The sequence below is a fragment of the Sesamum indicum genome, linkage group LG7 (genome assembly GCF_000512975.1).
Source record: "Sesamum indicum cultivar Zhongzhi No. 13 linkage group LG7, S_indicum_v1.0, whole genome shotgun sequence".
Taxonomy (NCBI): Eukaryota; Viridiplantae; Streptophyta; class Magnoliopsida; order Lamiales; family Pedaliaceae; genus Sesamum; species Sesamum indicum.
In genome coordinates, this window is record NC_026151.1 from 7,092,354 (window position 1) to 7,095,830 (window position 3,477).

General features: G+C 33.9%; 1 non-coding gene across 1 annotated transcript; it reads left to right on the top strand.

The window, feature by feature from the left end:
- On the top strand, window positions 546-619 carry TRNAT-AGU. Its single transcript has one exon. It is a non-coding gene; the product is annotated as a tRNA-Thr (tRNA).

Genomic DNA, 3,477 nt, shown 5'->3' on the forward strand with positions numbered 1-3,477 from the left:
TAAAAATCAAATACTTAGAAACAAGACGAAATATTTAGAAACAAGACAAAAACATGGCAAAACAAGCAATGACAAACATTGCTTCTGTTTTGGGCCATCTCTGAGATGGCCCAAAATCGAAAACAAACATAAGGGTGAGCTTCCATCTCTCTCTATTCTCCATCTCTTGTTCTTTTTGGACTAGGTTCAAGTCAAGTATAAAAGATACTGTGGTTTTTTATTTTCATTTGACCTAAAATACTGGTCTTTTAAATTTCATGAGGAATAAAAAATAAAAACTTTTTTTTAATCATATATTGATTGGCAAATATTAATAAAACTAATTATTTTTTTAAATGGGAAGTTCAAATACTATTGATTTTAATTTTATTTGCATAGGTTTTACATTTTTAATTGCAAAGGAAATAATATGGAAGAATTAGCCAAAATGCGACTTCTTTGTTTTCTTAGAAATAATGTTGACTCTACCTTTTCCACGTGATATATAGATCGTATCTTCAACTTTCATTGTTCAATTTTCAATGTCACATTTGCCAAACACATGAGCTTTCATAGCTCAGTTGGTTAGAGCACCCGTTTAGTAAGCGGGAGGTCTTGAGTTCAACTCTCAATGAAAGCAATTTAAGTCTTTTCTATGATTTGTGAAACAAGGGATTGACTATCACCTCATGGTGTATGTGTGGTATGTGTTGTCGACCATAGAAATGTTGCAGGTCTTCTTGGGAAGTGATGTTCTATATTATGTTGAATTACTGGAAATTTCCATCACTTTATTGTAGTGAAGAAACATATTATGGTATAGGTGCCTATTCTTATTTTTTGGTTTACTTGGTCCAAGAGGGTATGGAACTATCTTGTGCAGTTATACAAAAACAAAAGTTTTAGATGGGTGCATTAGCGAGTGGATTTAATAGATACTAAGATATTTAGGTGAATCAGGAAGTAGAGGCGTCTTACGAGAAGTTAACGACAAAAGGGATATTTCCCTCCTGTAATTATTTGGGAGTGCAAACCAATACTTTTCTGTTGAGGGCTTGGAACTGGTATGTTCACGAGGTATTCAATGAATTTGCATTGAAGTGGATGCTCAAGCTATTGGGTGAGATAATGTGCCTAAATTCATTAGGTAACCTGGTATCATTACTATATCTTTCAAAATTAGAAGATATAGAAACGGCCAGGAACTATAGTTGGGAGAGTGTTGTGTTGGCATTTTTATATCGTGAATTATGCAATGCCAGCACAGAAAGCAAAGTTGCAATTGGTGGCGCTACTGCAATTGTTGCAGGTAAAATCTACTTATTGACGTATACACAATTTTTTTTATTATGAATATTAATTATTAACACATATTTGTATTATTAGTACAGATTTTGGCATGGTCACGGATCGCTCCACTTTGCCCTCGACTTGGTGCTGAACGACTATTTATAAGCTAAGTCCAAACGAACAACAACAGCTCGCTCCCAGCAGCACCATATGGTGCTACTTGGAATTGCGAGCACACGTTCACCTGAACAGTACAAGCTACTGTCCGGGTGACAAGAGACATATTGAATGAGATGTGGGCGGATTAGGTAACGTATTTTTAATATTATACGTACATTTATACCGTGAATTAAATATGCATTAATTTATATTTTTATATTTATTGCAGTTTATCTGGCGATCGTATAACATGAACTCAGATGTCATTATGGCTTACGCCACTGATTTGAAACCCCAATTGAATGGAGGTCATCATGTCCATTGGTATTCTACGCAATAGTTGAAATGCATCGTCCCAAACGGGTTCTTCGCCAATTCGGTGAGGCAAAATATTCCAGAAGCGACGGATACTCGTGATATGAGCCTCCATCAGATCTCCTGTAAAAATCACACGGGCACAAATTGGCACCTGCAACACATACAATAAATCACTAGATAGTAAAAATGAAATGACACGATTTTACAGAGGCCACCCACTTCCAATAAATGAGAAACAGAACGAGATTATTGGGAATGGTATTACAACATAACAAAAAATTTCGTGTCATCATCTACTGATATACGTGTGGAAAGCGGGTACCGACTTGGAAAAATACCTATGTTGCAAGTTGTGGTACGTTGTTATATAATATCACATACTTCATTTTAAATATTTTTTTTTACAACACTAGGCTCATTATTTATTTACAGAAGACGAGGTGAATGCCCTTGAAACTTTGTGTCAATTTAGGCCACAAAATATTGAAGGATATAGTCATTTGGTGGATAGATTCGAACACGGGTTACATATTATCAATGAAGCCATAACCCATCAGCCACAACAAATTGCATCTCCATCTGATGATGCTCCCACAACATCCCACAGGCAAAGAAAAAGTTCTAGCCGAATGTCTACTAGTTCAGTTGAATGTCATGGTGTTGGGGTGAATGTAGTTAGTCCTTCTACAGTATATACACCTCAGGATTATTACGTGTTTCAACCGCATCAAGATTATTACATGCCTCAACCTCTTCAAGATGATTGATTTCAATCGGCTCCATATATATCAAACCAAACACAAGATTATTTTTTACAAGTACATCTTGACCTTGGTTTTTGGTATTAATGAACCACATGCACCAAGATACAATATTTCACCAATTTTATTTTCATCATTTAGTGCATATCGTAACAATGTGGAGTCTAGTTCTGCAACAACATTAAGTCGGTTCGGTGGTGATGATAATGAGGCGCAAAATGAGCCAATGCAAAAAATGGTGAGGAAATAAGAAGACTCCGCGTCAGCGCCACAGACGCAATTGTGGAACTGGTGGACATTTTTGACATTTGAAATTGTATACTTCATTGCATTTTTTACAATTGTACAAATAGATATATACTATTATATTTGTATACTTAATTATAATTATTTAAATTAATATAATTTTAATATTATAATTTTTTAAACTTTAATATATTGTTAAAAATTAATTTCATATAATTAATTTATAAAATATTTAATTAAACAAAATAAAAAAAAAATTAATTTCATATAATTAATTTATAAAATATTTAATTAAACAAAATAAAATTAAAGAAAATACACCAAGTTGCGATTTCAGACAATGACATGAGGCCATTTTTTTTTAAAAAAAAAGATTTTTTAATGGGAGTCGCAGTTAGAAACCACAAGTCGTAATAATAATATTAATATATTAAAATAAATTATATTAATATAATTTTTTAATAAAAAATTATCTACCACACCCTGTTAGATGCGTAATTGTTCAAACCGTTGGATTTTCGCAAATGCTTTATCAAAATGAGTGAGGCCGCTCTCTTTAGAATCGTCTTGAAGAGACGAGTTTGATGGTGGTGGTTTGTGATCGAGATTCGTCCAGACGGCGATGAATCGACGGTAAATAGGTTCGGTGGTCATGGCCTGAGCCAGTCTCTCCGGTTATCGAAAACTCAAATTGAAGGTATGAAATTCAAGAGGAATCGAATGG